This window comes from Martes martes, assembly GCF_963455335.1.
Source record: "Martes martes genome assembly, chromosome: 7".
In the NCBI taxonomy this organism is placed as follows: Eukaryota; Metazoa; Chordata; class Mammalia; order Carnivora; family Mustelidae; genus Martes; species Martes martes.
In genome coordinates this window covers 29,393,911-29,415,387 of record NC_137894.1, presented here as the reverse complement: position 1 = coordinate 29,415,387, position 21,477 = coordinate 29,393,911, and the positions used below count along the sequence as shown (strand labels likewise).

Sequence of the window (21,477 nt, the reverse complement as noted above, 5' to 3'; positions counted from 1 at the left end):
AATATTAGAAATTACTTTTAGCCAGTATGAAAAATATACTGTGGATTGATTTAATAATACGTTTACTCAGCAAACATTTATTGAGCCCATATTCCATAACCAGGTACTGGGAGTACAGAGATAATAAGATGTGATTCCTGCCTCTGAGGAGTAGCTCATTGTTTGCCTCTAAAGTCTTAAACTGGGGTACAAAGAAATAAGAGGCTGAACTAGCTGGTCCAGATAAGGTCATTTAACTCCTGGATTTGAAAAATAATGAACTGTAGAGACAAAGCGCATATTGTTGGGTGTTATATTCTATTTGTCTAGAAAAGCTTGAAAAATAAAATTCAAATAAACAGTAGAGTTGTTTTTCTCCAGAGGGTTTTACAGTGAGTATTAAATGTTTTAATAAACATTTCCCCAGGGACTACTATGTGCAAGCCTCATGCTCAACACTAGGGATATGAATGTACGAGATTAAGTATTTCATTCTCTAGGAAGACCATGAAAGAGAGAGCTATATGAGTAATTACCATGTGGCAGGGGTAGACATTTTATTACCAAATTTTGTACCAACTGATACCTCTTGGTTGCAATGACAACGAGGGAATAAAGAGAGACTAAGGCCAGGAAGCCAGAAGCCACCAGATGACTGAGGGGAGCACCAATTCCTGTTTAGGAGAATCTGTCAAAAGCTCTTATTTTTTAGATCATATGTCAGGAATTTCAATGATAAATACCAAGAGAAAAATCAAAATACATCATAAAGCATGAAAATATTTTTGTTACAAAGAGGCATTTTGGTTATCATAACAAAACCTTGTATCTTGGTGCTGTCTTATAGTTGACCCTCTAAAGAGATTTTCCATTGGGAGCAACTTCCCATTTTGCAAGTAAAGAAAATAAATAAGGAAAGAGTAAAGGACCCTCTGTAGTGATACCACCAACAATGGCAGTCTGTTTGCTCTACTCTAATTGGGTACATCTATAAATTTGGTTGGAAGGTCCCTAACATTAGGACTAATAGCCTTGTGGTATAGAACTGTTATTTGAGATGGCTTGATGATGCACAGAATTAGGAAACAGCACTTCTATAGGAGATATATACTAGCTGTTTTTATTTCATTTCTTGGCTAGTTGAAGAGGTTGGTATTATCCTTTCGCATTCCTTAAACATCTTTTAAAAAGATGAAACACTTAAAGAATCTTTTGTGTCTGTGCTTTAGTTCTCTTTATGAGCTGCCGTGCTCTTTTCAGTTGGTATCATGATCTACTCCTAGAATCCTGTGCATCCAACAAAGGCTTCCTTTTTGGCAATTACACCCAGTTTGGGTTCCTTTTACTTTCTATTATTTATAAACTTTCAAAATTGGTTATTAACTTTTTGGTTTTTTCAGAGATAATAGTTTTAATTATTAAGTATACACTTATTTTTCCTATTTGAGATTTTCTTTGTTACACTACTTTTGAAATTAAAGGTGTTTATAGAGCACTCAAGAGATTCAAAGCCTTGAATTTTATAAGTAGTACTTGGGTATGCTTTTTTGTTTTTAACTATATTTAAGGCATGTTATTGCTCACTTCCATGTGCTAGAATTTCACCTGTTATAGACCAAGAATTATTTCTCACCGTTTCTGTAAGAGTAGTTTAAAAGGTGAGTCTAATTTATTTTGAGTGATATTCGTCATTAGATCAGAGTGGCTATTAAATTTCAAAGCATTATCATAGTGATTATGATTATTGCTACAGCTGGAGGCAGTGTTCTGTGGAACCTATTAGGGTATTAGTCTTCTTGGTTCTAGTGCAAGGTTTGGCAAGCTTTACTTTTGAATTAAAGTTTATAGTTTTGCCATCATCAGAGAGTTTATAGAATATCAACTGCATTGTTGGGAAGTACCACCTGAGACTGACTGGTAGTAGCTGCCTGGAGAACCTGTTGACAATTAGGAGGCTTGTGGGGGACATTTGTAAAGGAGTGTTGCAATCTAATAGTGTCTGACATGATCATAAATTGGGAAGGGATAGAGTGAGATTTGTGTTACCTATGCCATGTGTTTGCCAAATCCATAAAGGGGCCTTTGAATTAGTATTTAGTACCACGTGTAAATTAATATGAGAGTCATCCTCATCATATCTCTTCTCAGAAAATCATCCCATCTTTTTCAGATACCTCCAGTGGGGAGCCGACTGCCTGCCTGAGATCCCATTCTGTTGTAGGACAGCTCTGTTAGAAATTTCCCCCTGTAGTGTCCTCTTCAGTTACTACTCCATATTGAAAGTTCATGAAAACCTAGTATAAAGGGTTTCTGACAAGGGTAGATTATGAGGTGGTTTTTTTGGTTTGTTTTTTTGTTTGTTTGTTTGTTGGTATCATTTATCATTTACCAACTGTCTTTTTGCCCATTTCAAAAAACTTTTAATTTCAAAATAGTTAAATACTCACAAGAAATTGCCAAAATAGCACACAGGGTTGCTGCGTACCCTTCTCCCAGTCTTCCCCAATGGTAACATCTTACGGAACTGTACTATAATAGCAAAACCAGAAACTTGGTATTGGTACAATCCACAAACCTTATTCAGGTCTCAGCAGTTTTACCTGCTTGTGTGTGTGTGTGTGTGTGTGTGTGTGTGTATAGTTCTTTGTAATTTTATCATTTAAATAGATTTGGCTAACTGTCACCATACTCAAGATACGAAACTGTTCTACACCCGCAAAGAGCTCCCTTGTACCACCACTTCATAGTCACTCCCAATCCTCTCCCCTGTTGCTAATTCCTGGTAACCACTAAGCTGCTATCCATCTCTGAAATTTTGGTTTTTTGAGAACTTTATATATATGGAATAATATAGTGTGGCCTTGGAGGCTGGAGTTTTTTCACTAAGGATAATTCCTTTGTAATCTATACAAGTTGATTACATGTATCAATAGTTATTCTGTTTTTTTAAATCATTACTGATGTCTTTTCGAGGGGCCACAATAAATATTTGTCTAACTATCTGAACAACATTTAAAATATTATTAAAGTGGTTAATTTACATTTACAGAGGTCTTAAATTTGAATTCACCTGTTACCCAGTATATAAGAAATCTCATCTTTGACTATTTGTTGCTTGAACTATTAGGGTTAATAAGGAGTCCAAGAGTATTAGGAGAGCCCTTTCTTCTGTCTGTTTCTAACCAGCTCTGGGGTCTCATACTACTCCTTCAACCCCTTTTTGTTACTTCTTTTGTGACCAAGGGCTGTCCACCTGAAAGGATGATTATGTGGATAAAATGAGACATAAAAGTCAAAATAAAAATTTTTCTATACCATGTCAAACCAAAATTAATTTGTAAGGTAAATTGTTAACCTGTGGTTGTGTCTGGTGTAATGAGACTGACGATTGGAATTTTTTTTTTTTAAACTTGTCTTTATTTTCCAACTTTCCTATAATGCATTCGTATTTTATCTTTGTTTTTCTACTTATAAAAATAATGCATACTCATTAAAAATTGAATCATAATAAAAATACATACACTAGAAAGTGAAAGCCTGCAGAAATCCCTCACCTAAAGTTAATTATTATGAACCGTTTGTTGTATGTTTTGTTTTTCTGTTCATGGAAGAAGCTTTTGTTATTAGTACTAAAATAAAACCAGGGATTTGCTGTGCACATTGTTTTACATCTCTTTTACTAAGGTTTCTTGAATATTTTTTCCTGTCTGTACGGGTGACCTTATTAGCTGTGTGGTTATTTCGGTGTGTACATGTACTATTCATTCATTTACTCAGTCACTTCTCATTGAATGCCTGCTGTGTTCAAGGCACCATGCTGGGGAAACTGTGATGAATAATACATGAAGCTTACATTTTAGAGGGAAGATAGACATTAACAATGATTAATTTCTTAATTGATTATTTGATTACAAATGTGATATTGACTAGGAGAAGGAGTATCAAGAGCTATGCAAGTGCCTATTTGGGTACTAGGCCTAGTCTGGGAACCAAGGAGGAGCTCCCAGACAAAGTGACTTCTGAGCTGAACTCTACAGTTATGTGTAAATTAGGAAATGACTGGTGAAAGAGTAGTGTATCAATGAATATATATTCATTTAGATATTTCAGTATGTGGCTAGAAGGCCATATAGTAAAATGGCAACCATCTTTTTTTTTTTTTTTTTTTTTGGTGGTGGCATTTTTTTTATTCTGTATTCTGTACAGAATATTCTGTATTCTGATTTGTCTACAGTGAACATGTATTTATCATTTAGCTAAAATAAAAAGAAAAACCAGAAGTGTTGAATGACCATATTGTACACCTGGAACTAATATAACACTGTATGTTAACTAACTGGGATTAAAAGCTTTAAACAACAATTGGTGCATTAAAAAAAAAGAAAAAACATAAATGTGTTTCATGTATGAATACAGATGCTCATAGAAGAAAGCAAAACTGATAAAAGATCTCTCAGTGTATCAATACTGTGGTGGTATTATAGGTAGCTACTGTATTTCTAACAGTTTTTTTTTTTTAAGATTTTATTTATTTATTTGACAGACAGAGATCATGAGTAGACAGGCAGGCAGAGAGAGAGGGGGAAACAGGCCCCCCGCCGAGCAGAGAGCCCGATGCGGGGCCTGATCCCAGGACCCTGAGATCATGACCCGAGCCGAAAGCAGAGGCCCCAACCCACTGAGCCACCCAGGAGCCCCTTTCTAACAGTTTTTAAGAGAAGTATTAGCTTTACAGAAAAATTGAGAAGATGGTACAGAGTCACCATACATTCTCCCTGCCACATGCAGGATTTTCCCTCTTCGTATCTTACAATAATTTGGTACATTTGTTATAACTAATAAACCAATACTGATAGGTTATTATTAACTTCCCATTGTTTATCCAAGTTTCCTTAGCTTTTACTTAATATCTTTCCACGATCTCATCCAGGATACCACATGGTATATAGTTTTCATTTCTCTTTAGGTTCCTTTGAATTGTGACACTTTCTTGTATTTTCTTTATTTTTGATGTCCTTGACAGTTTTGAAATCTACTGGTGTGTTGTAGAATACCCCTCTTGTGGGCTTTATATGATATTTATCTTGTGATTATAATGCAGTGTCGGTTTTGGGGAGAAGGCTGACAGAGGTAAAATGCCAATCTCATTGCATCATATCAAGGGTACCTGCTGTCAACATGAATTGTCACTGTTGATGTTAACCTTGATTACCTGGCTGGAGTAGTTAGAGTTTCCCAGGTTTCTCCTGCCTTGTGGAGTTACTTTACCCACCCCCGCTCCCCTGTTTCATATACTGCTCTTTAGGAGGAAATCTCTGTGTAGAGTCCGTACTTAAAGGGTCAGAGTTATGCTTCACTTCCTTGAGGGCAGAATATTTACATAAGTTATTAGGAATTCTTCTGCACAGGAGGTTTGTCTTTTTTCCTCATTTTATTTATATATTTAATCATGAGTGTGACCTCATGGAGATTTATTTTATCCTTTGGGTTTTAACCTGATACTATATTTTATTGTTCAAGTTATTCCAGCTTTAGCCATTAGGAGTTCTTTCACTTGCCTCTTTGCCCCTTGGACATACTCCATCAACAAGGTTTTGTGTTTGTGTTTTTTGTAAGTATTTCCTTATTTTCTGGCACTACAGGTTGTTCTGGACCCACTGTGTGTTTCCTGCCACAGACCTACAATCAGCCATTTTCCAAGGAGCCTTGCTTCCTTTTATTGGAGAATAGTATTAGGAACCAAGATCTTCATGCTATTGTATTTTTCTCTTACTATTTTTTTTTCTAGTACTGGTTCTCCCTCACCCACATCCTGCCTTTCCCCTTAAGATTTCTGTTAGACCAAATATGAATTCCAACATGGCAAATTTAGATAAACCCATTAAATACCCATTTCCAATCGCCTTCTCCCTCCTTTCCTTCTTCCTTAGACCTCTTTTAGCCAGGGTTGACCCTGGGACACATTGCTGGGCAGAGGGATATTTAATACAAATCTCCTGGGAAGGGCTTTCTTTCCAAAACCAAGGGAAATCCTGAAGGGATGTGTTTTTGGGCCCTTCATCCTCTCAGGAGAATAGAATCGATATATTCAATTCAGTTCAGTTCAGCGTGAATATGAAAGCAAATGCTAGGGAATGCACAGTAGGGAGAAAGAAGGGACCTTATTCCTTGATGTCGCTGCTGACCTATATGGTTAAACCATTGCTGGTCAGCCCAGCTCTGGACATTTTTTGCCTAAAATAAAATAAACTTCTGTATGTTAACTATCGTTACTTGGTTTTTTGGTAATTGCTGCAGCCGAGCATACAGTCAGTTTAGTCGATTTAGATATCAACTTGGTTGGCACAGTTACTGTTAATTTACTTAAGAGATATTTGTTGAGGGCGCCTGGGTGGCTCAGTTGATGAAGCGACTACCTTTGCTTAGGTCATGATTCTGGAGTCCCAGGATCGAATCCTGCATCAGGCTTCCTTCTCAGGGAATCTGCTTCTCTCTCTGACCCTCCCCCATCTCATGCTCTCTCTCTCTCTCTCTCATTCTGTCTCTCTCTCAAATAGATAAATAAAATCTTTAAAAAAGAAACAGGAAATATTTGTTGAGGACCTACCGGGTGTAAAGCTTCATAATACAGAGCAAAAAGAGAGAGGAAACAGAATATTTTCATATTTTGTCATTTGGTTGACACATATTTTGTCATATTTTGTCATTTGTCATTTGGTTGACACAAAACCTGTCACTTTAATTTATCTTACTGTATTCTCTGTGTCTGCAAATGGTTTGGCAGTTTAGCTGGTTCCAGGACAGAAACCTAAGTTTGGTCCTCGTCCCCTCCTTTTCTCTAACTCTTCACATCTATTTGGTTTTCATTTGGTAGCCTGTTTTCTTACCTTATAAATTTTTTGGTCCCATCTTCTTTAATTCCTTTGCTTCTCCACTAGTTCTGAGCCTTAGACTCTTCTCTCGTATACAACGTTACAGCCCTTTGTGCCTCGTTCAGAAGGCAGATGAAATCTTGTTTCTCTCTTCAGTAAAATTGTGTGCTGGCTTTGCATTGTCTCGAGTATAAAGTTCAAATTTCTTTCTCTTAAAAGCCCTGTAGGCAGCCCCACACACAAACCACTCTGCAGAAGACACTCCTGACTTCATTCCAAACACCTAACTAATTCCATCTTTAGTTTTCTGTGTTCTTATTTATCTCAGCACATTTCTTCAACCAGAGATTCTTGCTGCTCCCAATGCCTTTTAAACCTTTATGATAGAGCTGTTTTTCAGAAGACCTTCCCGAATTCTCACACTGTCCCTCTCAGAAATCTCTGTATTCAACCCCTGTTAACACATAAACTGGCTGTTGGGGCGCCTAGGTGGCTCAGTCCGTTAAGCAGCTGACTTTGGCTCAGGCTGTGATCTCGGGGTCCTGGGATCGAGCCCCGTGTCAAATCCCTGCTCAGTGGGGGGTCTGCTTGTCCCTCTTTCTCTTCCTCTGCCCCTCCCCTGATTGTGGTCACACGCTCTCTCTCTAATAAATAAATAAAATCTTAAAAAAAAAAAACTGGCCGTCATATTTTGTTCACTTTTAAAATAAAACAGCGAGTTATTTTACCAAACAAATGGCTTTATTCAGGAATAGCAGAAGAATTGCAATTTGTGACATGCAAGCTATGACAAACCCTAGACAAGTCCGGAGGTCCAAGGAGAGGAATGTTTCATTATAGAGAAAAGGAGGAAGTTGGGAGGGACTGCTTTGAAGGAAAGTCTGTTTGAGGAAAGTGAAAGTTCAGGATGGTAACAGTTTCTTGTTGGCTGAGTTGTGGTTATTTTCTTACTGGCTGAGCTTGTTGGTGGGCCAGGAGAAAATTTTCCTCCTCCTTGCTGAAGTAGCAAAGTAGGCTTCTTCCTGTTCAGAATACAAGGTATGTCTCTTCCTGTTGGGTTATAATTGGTGACAAGTAATAGGGCTGGAGAGCTTTCCCTTCTGGCCTCTAGACTCAGTTTTAGATGAAGTTCCCTTATTCACTTTCACAATTTGAAATACCTCTTGAATGCATGTACTTTCCATCTTCAGTACCACCCTTAGTTCTAGACTATCATTGTTATAACCCATTGAAATGGTCTCTCTGCTTCTACTTTGGTAACTTGTAAAATACATGCTTTACCCAGTATCCAGTGATCTTTTCAAACTCCAGATCTGATCATTATGTCACTGTGTTTAAAAATCCTTCTCAGGTTTACTGATGATCTTAGCCTAAAAATTAAATCCTAACATGGCCTGTAATGTATATCATACGTTAGTTCCTGTGTATCACTTTTCTTGTCTCTCTTAGTTTCTTTTAGTTCTTTAAATGTGCTCTGCTCCCTCTTAGCTCAGGGCCTTTGCACATGTTTCTCCTATCTGAAACATTTATCATTTAAATACCTTCAACTCTCAACATCTGCTCAGGATATCCTTCCGTAGATCTATAGCAGATTTCTTTGTTGTATGTTTCACTTGCTGTGTCTTTTGCATAAACTTGTAGAGTTGAAAAAGGTGGAGAGCATATAGTGGCATTTAATTTTCAAAAATGATATGGCTCCTGTCTTTAAAAGTAGCTTTTCTGCATCCACCCCTCCGGAAACCTTCATTCTTTATATACAAACTGCTCATTTCACTCATTCCATTAGATTCCTGTCCTGTCTGGATTTCATGATAAATTCCTTAAATACAGGTCTTGTCAGCACCCTACATTCTTTTGTTCAAAATCTTTTTTTACAGCCCAGTGATTTTTTCCTCTCCCAATTTTTTAGTTTTATTTGTTTTGTTTGTCAGTTTTTGGTAAGAAACCCACAGAGAAAGTTAACAATCATTTGCTTTGTTCCAGAAAGTTTTGAGTAGTATAAGCTGTACTGAAATGGGTACTCTGACCGCACCAGGAGCATAAGGGATTTTCAAAGCACTGACTCAGGGTCAGCATTCTGTTCCTCATTCCCCTGACCCTCAGACCCAAAACCTCAAAGTTAGAACTTTGTATGATTTCATGAACTGCTGACAAATGTCTAGATGTCATTCTGACTTTAAACATACACCACAAAGTCATAGACTCAGGATACTCAAGAGTGAGAAGAGGCTTTAGAGGTCATTTAGTTTTAGTCCAGCCACCTCTCTGTTCAAGGTCATTTGGTTCCTGAGTATTCTGTACCACCCACATACAAGAGTAGTCTTTTATACAGTGAACGCAAACTGTCCTCGCTACAATGTTCATCTACCAGTTTTAATTTTTGGCACTGTTTGTGGAATGACTGTGTATATTTGAAGACAGCTATCATGTCTGTTCTAAGTAGCTTTTCTCCAGGAAGAACAGCTCCAGATCCTGATGTATCATGGCTTCAAGTTCTTTTAACATCTTATGTAAATTTATAAAATTTTGCTTTTTGAGTGTTTTTGATTATTTTTTTTTGTTTTTTTTTTAAAGATTTTATTTATTTATTTGACAGAGAGAGATCACAAGTAGGCAGAGAGGCAGGCAGAGAGAGAGAGAGGGAAGCAGGCTCCCTGCTGAGCAGAGAGCCTGATGTGGGACTCGATCCCAGGTCCCTGAGATCATGACCTGAGCCGAAGGCAGCGGCCTAACCCACTGAGCCACCCAGGCGCCCCTGTGTTTTTGATTATTTACCGCTCTGTCCCCTTTCCATTAGTGTAAACGATAAAGATGATTGCAAATAAAACAAGTTGATAAGCTTAATAGCAACTGCAAAATATGCAAGAACAAATTAGTTGAGAGAACGTGTGAAATACAATTTGGTGTTTAGCTTACACACCAGAAAAAGCTATTTATTCAGACTTTTTTTGGTGGATTAAATAGCGGGTGGAGACAGAGGACATTTGGGTGATAGAAACTGGTATAGGGGATGATTTATTTAATGAATGACCACTTTCTTTGCTTTATTATACCATTACATTTGCATATCATTATCATTTTCAATCTGTGATCAGCTGCTCAATTTCATAAATGCAGTGTATCTAGTTGGCATTTTCCCACTCAGGACATGTAGACTGCTGTTTTTCTGGATCTGTAAAGGTGTTTTTTCCCCTTGCTGAAAAACACACATTCTACCATGAATTATAACATGCAGCCTTACATTGTCTTTCCTCCTGTCTGTGCAAAAGTATGGATTTACCACTGGCTGCCTGAACTAGGGGTTAAAAGTAATGATGACAGCTGAACTTCCTATGAACTGCAAAGCCCTGAGATAATTTGTCAGGGATTTCTAAGGTTTTCTCTTTTAACTTTTCCTTTATCTTACTCTGGGATAAAACCCACATAAATGAGAGAAGACATATTCATCTTTGATAATGATATAGAAACTTGTACCTTTCCGTTCTTTTGCGACTCCAGTGCTGAACTATTAATATCATATGAAAATTATAAAATGACTTTATAATTATTTCCAAATAAGATTGAAGGGAAGCATTGTCTTCCTATTACCTGGTATTTGTGGTTTTACCTGTACTCCGGAACTCCAGCATTTCAAACGTAATTGATATCTTTCCAAATGACAGCTTTTTCTGGTGTGGGGGGTTTGTTTTGATTTTTTTTTTTTTTAAGATTTTGTTTTTAGGAGATGCCTGGGTGGCTCAGTCGGTTTACCATCTGCCTTTGGCTCAGGTCATGATCCCAGGGTCCTGGGATGGAGCCCCGCTTTGCTCTCCCTGCTCTGCAGGAAGCCTGCTTCTCCTCCTCCCATTCACCCTGTTTGTGTTCCCTCTCGCGTTGTCTCTCTGTCAAATAAATAAATAAAAGCCTTAAAAAAAAAAGATTTTATTTTTAAATAATCTCTACACCCAACATGGGGCTCAAACTTACAACCCTGAGATTAAGAGTCTCATACTCTACCCACTGAGCCAGCCAGGTGCCTCTTGATATTGTTTTTTTTTTTTTTAATAGTAAAACTTGTACATGATGTCATCTTGTTGACCCAGCTTTGAACAGAAGTTTAGTGTTAATAGCATCTTCTCCAATAATTTAGCTTTTTTTCCTCCTTTCTCATTCTAATATTTGTTGAAAGGTGTAGGACCAGAAAAGGTCCTTGTGTAACATAAACAAGCATCTAATTAAGGGGTAATGCCTATGGTTCTGGAGTATGTAAAGTGAAACAGAGGTGCTTAATCAGCCTCAAAAGCTATTTACTGCTTCGTAAACTTCAGTGCTCAGTGTCATAAATATTATTACTGTTCTAGGACTCCAGAAAAGCAATGTAATATCAAAACTGATTTTTTCTATAGTTAGAGTATGGAAGATTGTCTTTGTAACAGAATTTTGTAATGAAGCTAATAGTTGGGAAAAGCATACATACCTGAAATTTTTAACTGAAGTGTTATCAGAAGGGACTTAAGTAAAAAAAAAAAAAAAAAAAAAAAAAAAAAAAAGAAGAAGAAGAAGAAGGGACTTAAGTAACAAATGATAATAAATAATAATAAATAAATAGTAATAAATAATAATTTTTATATTCATTCTGCTGAATACCTACTAGTATCCCTGAAAAGTTAATGCTATGTTAATTCTTAAATCTGTAACCTTTTATTTTTTCCGTATTCAGCATTTATTAAGCAGCTAGTATATTCCTTTTTTAAAGATTTTATTTATTTATTTGACAGAGAGAGAGATCACAAGTAGGCAGAGCAGCAGGCACAGATAGAGGGGGAAGCAGGCTCCCCGCTGAATGGAGAGCCTGATGCGGGGCTCGATCCCAAGACCCTGAGATCATGACCTGAGCTGAAGGCAGAGGCTTAACAACTGAGCCACCCAGGCACCCCTAGTATATTCCTAATATTAAGTATTATGAGAGCTGTAACCAAATATGAAGACCTTATCTGTAAACCCAGAGTTTAAAAACTGATAAATATTCCAGCCTTGTATATACAGAATTTTAAAGAGAACTCAAGCAGAACAAGGTTTTTTCCCCCAATATTTTGTGATTGTTGGCCAGACCCCTTCCAAATTGTCCCCCTTCTGTTTAGATAGGGAAGTGCACATAAAAGCTAAAATTCAATCCGAATGATGTCTGTATGATCCAGTTTATGTGGACAAATAAGGAAGGAGTTCATAGTCTGGTTGAAATTCTTTGATAGAAAGGAAATCCTGTGCCGTGAGAACCTAGAAGAGGTAGTTAGCATAAGAACTTCTGAAGCAGGAAAGGTTTTACAGAAAAATTGTTATTGGAGTCAAGAAAAAAAAATTTAAGCTGGTCTATACAGAATCTAAGAGAAGGCTTTTGTTAGGATTATAACATTTTACTAACCTAAATGTTTATATCTATCACTTGCTTATACTATTATTTCCTTTGTGAGCTACTGTTATTCTGTAGATCTTTTATTCCAGTAATGTTTTCAAAAAGATCCTATATTCTATGTGAAAATGTAGGCAGTAGGAGTTAAAAAGTTCAAATAGTTGATGTTTGTTTTAAAAAAGTTGCTGATCATCATGTCCACTTCCCTTGTTTTGCTCGCAAAGAAGCCAAGATCCAGATAAACTGTAAAGTGCTTGTTATCAGATACTTATAAGCCTCAGACCTGGAAATTGGCTTGGATTATAGCCATGGTTTTGTCCTGAAGCTAAAACTCTAGTTGAAGAATGCGTGAAGTTGGTGATAGTTTAATAATAAAAAATAATTTATATTTCCCTGTATTGTTTTTCTTCATTGGCTTTCGGAGAGAAGTGATTGAAGAAATGTGAAGTAATAGAAGTATCCAAGATGGAATATAGATGATAATTTATTTAGGTAAAAAATGGGGAACCTTTACTTCAGAAAGTTCAGCTTTTTAAAGTGGAGTCACTTAATTTCTGAAGATGTTTATGTACATGCCATCTTTTTAATGTATACTATAATGTGAAGATGGCAAATTTAATAAAAAGCCCGAGTATGTGAGATAATAGTGGCAATAGAATTTGTAAGCTCAGATTTATTCATACATTCTTCTTTTAACTGGCCTTTTAACTGAAGTGAAATTGATGGGGAAAGCATGAAGTTATGGAGAGTTTGGAATAGGGATGCCTTTGGGTTGACTGTGATTATCATAATGTATTTCAACCTTGAAACTGAGCCCTGGATGACAGAGGAAGGCAGCTTAGACATAAGAAAATGCCAGAGAGACAAAATAACCTTCAGCTAGTCTATAAAAGAATGATTAAGCAGTTCCAAATGTAAATGCCATATTCTATCACACAGCCATTTCCAGGGATTTTAAATGACCATAACTGTTCTTTTTCTGGATCTAGAAAGGCACTTCAATTCTGAATGGCATAAGAAAATATTTGGAGCCTGCCGCCAGCCTTCTTCTAGTTGCTTTACCCGGGAGATAGTGTGCGCAAAAACCAAATTGTTTCTGAAGGACAATGTAAATGATACAAGAGCAAAGGATAAAAGGTATCCTCAGAATTTCTGTAGTTAAGTCCAATTGAGGGTTCAGAATTTGAGGTCTTACTGATTACATCACTTACTCCTTTCAACTCTTACTGACTAGTTACTCTTCCTTCACTTTTCTTCAAATACTCAAAAAGAGAAAATGGCTAAACGAGAATGTATATGATAACTGCCATTATAATTTGCCATATATACTAATATTTCCTAGTGAGAACAACCTACAACATATATAAAATGAAGATGTTAAATTATTTCTAAGTCCCTTTTTTGTAAAATACTTACCAAAACACTCATCTATTGCACTATTCTAAGTTTTACCCATTTTCCATTAAATTATACCCTATCAATCAGATTAATTTCCAGAAGACCCTACATTAAATATCTACTCCTTTGTCATTTAGTGGGTCTACATTAAATATACAATTGAGTACAAATTTTGTTTTTTTCCTACCTATCTTTATAAATCTTCCCCCGCCTTATACTTGTTTAGTGATTTCTAATTTGCATGTAATTTTTCCATGTATTGTCATTTCATCATTATAATAACCCTGTATAATGATAAGTGCAGGAAGTACTATGCACATGTACAAATAAGTACCAAGTCCCAAGTAGGTTAGGTGGTTTGTATGAACAGTTTTCTCATACTTTTTAGTCTCAGGAAACCCCATTTAAAAAGCACCCTCCAAAATGAAATGCTAAGGTATAGATCTGAGAAAATATATACAGAATATATACAGTGGAAAACTATAAAACACTGATTTAAAAAAATCAAAGATCTGTATAAATGGGGAGATAATCTGTTTGTGGATTAGAATACTTAATATTGTTAAGATATCAGTTGTTTCCATTTTTCCATTTTAATCTATAGACTCAACCCAGTCCCAGTCAAAATCCCAGTAAGCTATTTTATAGATATCATCATACTAATTCTTAAGTTTTTATGGAAAACAAAAGACCTTGGCCTTCTTAGCCAACACATTACTGAAAATGAACAAGAAAATGAACAAAGTTGGACTACTCACACTACCTGATTTCAAGACTCAGTATAAGGCTACAGTAATTAAGACAGTGTTATTGGCAAAAGAATAGATACATAAATTAACAGGACAGAATAGAGAGTCCAAAATAAATCCACACAAATCTAGTCAACGATCTTTGACAAGAGAGCAAAGGCAATTCAATGGACAAAGGATAGATAGTCTTTTCAATAACTAGTGCTGGAACATATGTAATAAGTGAACCTAGGCACAGAACTTATGATTTAAGCAATAGGTAACGCAAAATAAGCATATACCAGATATTAACATGAAAAACTGTAATACTTATTGAAGAAGACATAGGAGAAAATTGATATGACTTGTGGGTTTGGCAACGAGTTTTAAAATACATTAGTAAGAGAATGCCTAGGTGGCTCAGTCAGTTAAGTGTCCAACTGTTGATTTTGGCTCAGGTGATGATCTTAGGACTGTGAGACTGAGCCCCACATGAGGCTTCGTGCTGGGTGTGGAGCCCGCTTAAGATTCTCTCTCCTCTTCTCCTTTGGCCCCTCCCCCTCTTTAAAAATAAAAAGTAAAAACAAATAAATAAAACAAAATACATTAGTAATGTGATCCAAGGAAGAAAAGAAATGGGTAAGTTGGGCTTAGTTAAAATTGAAAACTTCTGTGCGATGCAAGACACTGTTAAGAGACTGAAAAGACAAGCCACAGATGGGGAGAAAATACTTGCAAAACACATCTGATAAAGGATTTGTATCTAAAATATGTAGAGAACTCTTAAATCTCAATGATGAACAAATCAACTCAATTGAAAAAATGAACAAAAGCTTTGAAGAGACATTTCATCAAAGAATATGTATAGGTGGCAAATAAGTATATAAAAGATATTCAACATCATAGATCATGAGGAATTTCAAATTAAAATAATAAGAAGATACCATTACATACCTGTTAGTATGGCTAAAATTTAAAACAAAAACAAATTCTGACAAGGATGTGGAGCAACATTATTTTTCATTCTTTGCTGGTGAGAATGCAAAATGCTACAACTACCTTGGAAAACAGTTTGATGTTTCTTACAAAACTAAGTGTAGTTTCACCATACGAATCAGCAAATGCACTCCTAAGTATTTACACAACTAATTTGAAAACTCCTATCCACCAAGTGTTTATAGTAACTTTGTTCATAATCCGCCCCAAACCAAAAGCAGCCAAGATATCCTTCAGTAGGTGAAGGAATAAACTTTAGTACATCCATAAATGGAATATTATTTGGTGATGAAAAGAGCTATCAAACTATAAAGACATAGATGAATCTTTTTTTTTATTTTTCATTTTTTAAAAAAGATTTTATTTATTTATTTGTCAGAGAGAGAGTACACACAGGCAGAGAGGCAGGCAGAGGCAGCGAGAGAAGCAGGCTCCCTGCTGAGCAAGGAGCCCAATGTGGGACTCGATCCCAGGACCCTGGGATCATGACCTGAGCCGAAGGCAGCGGCTTAACCAACTGAGCCACCCAGGCGTCCCAGACATAGATGAATCTTTAATGCATACTGTTGAGTTAAAGAAGTCTGTCTGGGGGCTCCTGGGTGGCTCAGTGGGTTAAAGCCTCTGCCTTCGGCTCAGGTCATGATCCCAGGGTCCTGGGTTCGAGCCCCGCATCAGGCTCTCTGCTCGGCAGGGAGCCTGCCTCCCCCTCTCTGTGCCTGCCTCTCTGCCTACTTGTGATTTCTGTCTGTCAAATAAATAAATAAAATATTAAAAAAAAAGAAGTCTGTCTGAAAATGCTACATTCTGTACAAGTCCCATTATATGACATTCTGGAAAAGGCAAAAATAAGGGTCAGTGAAAGGATTAGTAGTTGCCAAGAGCCGAGGGGAGCAATGAGTTGGGGAGAGGGTTGTTGAGGTGAAACACAGGGGCTTTTTTAGGGTAGTGAATGTATTTTGCATAATACTGTAATGGTGAATATAGGACATTAAGTATTTGTTAAAACCTGTGGAACCTTATAGCAGAAAGAGTGGATATTAATGTATACAAATTTTTAAAACTTCATTTAGATGATCAGGGATCCCAGGATGGGGTGTAAAATGTGACAAAAGAATGTAAATGTATTACAGATATATGGAACAATGTCACTGAAAGGGATGGAGGAATAAGGTGCTAATCTAAGTAACTTTGGAAATCAGTGCAATCTGTGAGACTAAAAGGGAAAAGGAACATATATGTAAACACTGTACAGGGGGCTCATGGGGTTCAGGGTAACAATTTTGAAACTACTGTACATGTTTCTACTATTGTAATGCAGTTATAAGTAAACAGGGAGAAGAAGCTAGTATGATCTATGTGCTAATGGATTAGATTTGGAGACATTAATTAAGTATGAATGCATGTTTAACTTAATATGGATATGGATGAGTATATATAGAAATGTTCATAGGTATGTGTGTATATACACAGGTTAGTAAACACAGTTATATTGCTCTGTTAGCTGAGAGGGCCTAGAAGCAATGAAATCCTAGTAACAATGACCATACATTGTGCCCAGAATTTGATTTTTAATACCATTATCCAGTAAGAGGAATGAGAGCTTCTTAGAGAAGTGACTGATTCTTGTGCTGGGCAAGAAGTATACAAGGTGAGCCCGGATCATCTTGTAGTGCCAAGAACTAAGAAAGTACGTAAAACACACACATACGCAATAACAGGAATGCAGCAAAGGGACAGAAGGGCCAACCGAAAGATCTCCCAATGTTCAAAGCTGGAACACATTGAGAAGCAGAATAAATAAAGTAGTGTTGGGTTAAAACCCAAAGTATAAAGAAATACCCATTTGTCTTTACTGATATAGACAAATAAATGATTGATGTTGATTCCAAAGGAGAATAGGCAAATCTCCCAAGCAGAAAAATTTCAAATAATTTATTTAGGTACTCCCATCCTCAAGGAAGTCTAACTCTCCGCCTCTTAAGTTGAACTCTTGATAGTGACTTTTCTTTAAAGAGTACAATATCATGGAGAAATGTGACAAACTCTGCCTCATGCCAGATTATCAAGATCAACATCAGTAGTGATTAGTCATGCCGATAGCCTGTACCCTTGATATGATAGGATAAAACAGAGTGGTTCTGCTCCCTCAAACACATTATCCCAGTCTAATCATGAGAAATCAAATCACACTTCTATAAACTATCTGACCAGTAATCCTTTAAACTGTCAAGATCATTGTAGTAGATTGAATGGTGATGTTTTCCCTGGGCACCCCTCCCTCCCCCCCCCCCCACCCCGGGCCCACCCAAATATACCCATATGCTAACCTCCAGAACCTGTGAATGTGACCTTATTTGGAAAAAGAGTCTTAGAAGATATATTTAAATTAAGAATCTTAAGAGGAGATCATCCTCGATTATCTTGGTAGACTCTAAATCCAATGACATATCCCTCATAAAACACAGAAGGTACAGATACAGAGAAGACGGAGGCAGAGATTGGAGTGATGTAGCCATAAGCCAAGGAATGCCTATGGCCATCAGAAGCTGGAAGAGAAAAGGAATGGTTCTCCCTGAGAGCCTTCAGAGAATGTGGCCCTTCGGAGATCTTGATTTTAGGGTTATGACTCCTAAAACTGAAAGAGAATAAATTTCTTGTGTCTTTCTTAATTCCAGTATAGTTAAAGTACAGTGTTATATTAGTTTCAGGTGTAGATTACAGTGATTCGGTTCTCTATGTTACTCTGTCCTCATGGCAGTAAGTACTCTTCATCCCTTTCACCTATTTCACCCATCCTCTCCCTTACCCCCCACCCCACCACCTTTGGTAACCATCAGTTTGTTCTCTATAGTTAAGCTTTTCTTTTTTGGTCTCTTTTTTGTTTTGTTCATCTGTTTTATTTCTTAAATTCCACATGAGTGAAATCATATAGTATTTGTCTTTGACTGACTTATTTCACTTTATATTCTCTAGCTCTGCCCATGCTGAACATATCTTCCTGTACCAGAAAGTAAGGAATTGCTCAAAGAGGAGTTATATATAAAGGATACAGAAGTGACCTGGAAGGAGTACTCACTGGCTAACTTTTGAACAGTTTGAGCATCGTGTAATACTCATTATCAAATTATAGTTACATAATAAATTAATGGAGAGAAGAAAAGGAAGAACGGAATTAGGAAAACCACAATTTGGGTTCCCAAATTGTGTAGTATAATCAGTATATAATCAGTATATACAGTGTAGTATAATCAGTTATCCATGAAATACTGGTAGATGCTAAAACTAATGGGTGAAATTTTAATGAGTAATGGGCTGTTTGTGTAATCTCAAAGCATCTTCTCCCCAAATATCTATTATTGACTAAGGAAGAAAGAGGAACTTCACAGTGGTAAACCTGGCAGATACTAACCCCACTCAGGTGATGACAGCTAATGTTAGTAGTAATGGAACAAAGTAAAATCGTGTACTACTGATAGGAGGCATTATGAGGACCAGATCATTTCTAGGATTCTTCTACCAAAATCTGTAACATAAATCTAATCTTGAGGAAACATCAGAGAATTCCAAATTGAGAGACTTTCTAGAAAATACCTAGCCTATAACTTTCAAAATTTTTAAAGATCATGAAAGTCAAGGAAAAACTCAAGAACTAACTCTTCCAGAGTAAGAGACTAAAAGAAATATGACAATTAAATGTAACCCGTGATGCCAAATCTGATCTTCTGCTACAAAAGACATTAGTGAGATAGATGAAACTTGAATAGGGCGTAGAGATTACAGGATATCATTGTTTATTTGTTGATTTTGATGACTGTATCATGGTTATTTGGGAAAATATCCTTATGAAAGGAATTACAAACCTGAGTTTTCAGGGATGATCAGGCACGATATCAACAATTTACCCTCAAATGGTTTGGAAAAAAAGGTTCTTTATACTATTCTTGAACTTTTCTGTAAGTTTGAAATGATTTTTTAAATTATCTTTAAACATTTAAAATAAAAGCCAATATGGAAGTGAGAGGATGAGAGGAAAAATTTCTTCAGGATAGCTCTGATCAACTAAAGATCCCCAGACCTTGAGGAAAATTGAGTGCGTTAAAGGGAAATACTAAGATCAAGTTACTAATTCTAGGAGAAAAAGTTTGTGGAAAGAGTTTTTTTGTAATGAAAAAAATCTTATAAGTACTCTTGGAAACTTCATATTGAATGAGTTTTCGTATTTAATGTTTTTCCTTGGCTTGCCTCTTTGCAAGGGTGGGGGTGGATGTTTAGCTCCCTTCTGGGTCCTGCTGGCAGGGGGCTTGGCAGGGAAGGAAGGGAATAGAAGTGCCAACTATTACCACTTTGTACAGTCTTGTCCTCCCTAGGTGCTGCTGGGAATGGTTGAAGTTTAGCTCCCTGTGGGCCTGCTAACACCAGAGAAGCACATAGGAGGGACAATATTTTAGAGGTGCTGAAAGAACATTGAGGAGAAACTATCAATGATGAGGAAAAGAGAGGGATTTTAAGATAGAATTTATAGACTACAGCTCTTCCATTCTGCTATCCTAAACTGTGGTCCTTGACATCTTAAGGCATATAGTCTCCATATGCTTTTTGTATTAAGAGTTTTTAAAAAGGGTAAGTTTAAAGGACCATTTAACTCCACCCAGCAATCAGTGTTTAAGGAAGAAATATGATAAGGGGCAGTTACTGGGTCTTCTCAAAGTTGGAATTAAAGATACCAAAGAACAGAAGCTGTAGGACTTTTCCTCCTTAATAATAAATATGATCAAAAGAGAGATTTATGGTTGTGACTGACCTGAAATAACGGTGTTTTTTTATTTTAAAAAAATGCTGAAAATGACTGTTCTCTCCTGTGTTGCTAGCTACATACGTGATCGCTTCTAAACCAACATATCTTTGATCTGCATTAGACTAGTTTAAAACTGAAGGTAGTTAGAATCTCTGACAATTATGGTATAGTTGTTAAACTCTTTTAAAATGGCTGAGTTTTCTTCATCTAAAAGTTGAAAACCTAAAACATAATGATAAAAACAACTACCTCTTTGAAAATCATGTGATTAAGAGTACTTGAAAAATTTTAAGTACAGTGCTTATGTTCTTTGGATGATGGAAGAATTGATTGAAGTACCTGAAATACATTAGTTTCAATAAATATTTGCTGTGAAATGAATGTTGAATAATCTTAAAAGATTGGAAAATATTGGCATTAATTTCTCATTGAGCGAGAAAGTAAATGTCTTGCCTATATTATTCAGTTCCTATTCACAATAGAGAATTTCGGATGTGATGTAAATGAAAGGTACTGTGTTAATCTTGAGTTGAAATCATGCAGTGAGGAGGAAACCTGATCATTAAATGGCAAAATCAATTTCATTTTCTTTGCTGCAGTTTAAAAAATGTAGCATACACTGCATAGCAGTAGTGATCATTGCCCACTTTTGGGGACTTCTGAAATCTATTACCATTTGAAAAACTCTATTACTAAATCCATTGTGCTCCCTGTGGCTGGGGGCAAACTGAGAGTGATTGCCTAGTATACTTCATAGGAGAAATCCTTCTCAGCTCATAGATTTTTTTTTTTTAATATTATTAGATCCCGTGGCTGCCAGAAAAATAGAAAATTCTGCCTATTTATAGCAGAATTCCTCCTTTGCAACCAATTTTCTTTTTATTCAAGCTATCTTCCCCAATTCCACTGAAAGCTAGTGTTATAAGAAGATTGGTACATCTGAGCTTCTAAGATCTGCAGTCTTTGCTTTTGGCTCATCCAGGTGCACAAATATCTTGGTTATAGGAAATGACAGTCACGGCATGTACTAATTTCCTAGAGGATCTGAAATATAGTAAAGTAGGACATTGTGCAATGTGAAGAAGAACATGCCAGAGAAGTTTTTGTTTTCCATTGGAAAGACTTCTTTACCTAAAAGGTCAGTCATTAAAGTACCCAAAGGAAAAGAGACAGCAAGTACTCTCCTGCTAAATTTTCTGCTAGGATTCTTTATGATTTTCAGCTAGATGACCTACTTAAATATTCAGATGCCCCAGTTTGTGATGAGGATATTGGTAAGCAAAAGTTGTGCAAAGTCTCTGAGGAAATCTATATACTCTG

The 21,477-nt window shown here is 36.5% G+C and overlaps 1 protein-coding gene across 1 annotated transcript in view; it reads left to right on the top strand.

Annotated features, from left to right (window-relative positions):
- Positions 1 to 21,477, top strand: part of PEAK1 (pseudopodium enriched atypical kinase 1) — a 294,195-nt gene that overhangs the window by 89,745 nt on the left and 182,973 nt on the right. The window lies entirely within an intron of this gene.